The following is a 332-nucleotide window of genomic DNA, read 5'->3' as shown; positions in this document are numbered from 1 at the left end:
AATGTTGAAGTTTTGCTTGTTGTTTTCATCTGCATTAGGTGTGGGCCTAAACCCTAAACCCTAAACCCTAAACCCTAGACCCTAAACCCTAGGGCGAGTACACGTTGCCTTGTGCTCTGTAAACCCTAAACCCTAAACCCTAAACCCTAAACCCTAAACCCTTGTTCTGCAGCTAGTATCTCGGGTGTAACAAGTCACTGTAGAGCAGAGAGAGAAGAAAACGAGGTGTATATACAGCAGAAAATACAGAGAAAGGAGCTGCCTATACACCTGAAGATACTGAGGTGTATCTGCTCCTCCTTGCGATACTCTTTGTGCTTCTAGCCCCCCTA

Source organism: Eimeria mitis, genomic scaffold, assembly GCF_000499745.2.
Source record: "Eimeria mitis Houghton genomic scaffold, Emh_scaff1403, whole genome shotgun sequence".
Classification (NCBI taxonomy): domain Eukaryota; phylum Apicomplexa; class Conoidasida; order Eucoccidiorida; family Eimeriidae; genus Eimeria; species Eimeria mitis.
This window is presented reverse-complemented; position numbering follows the sequence as displayed.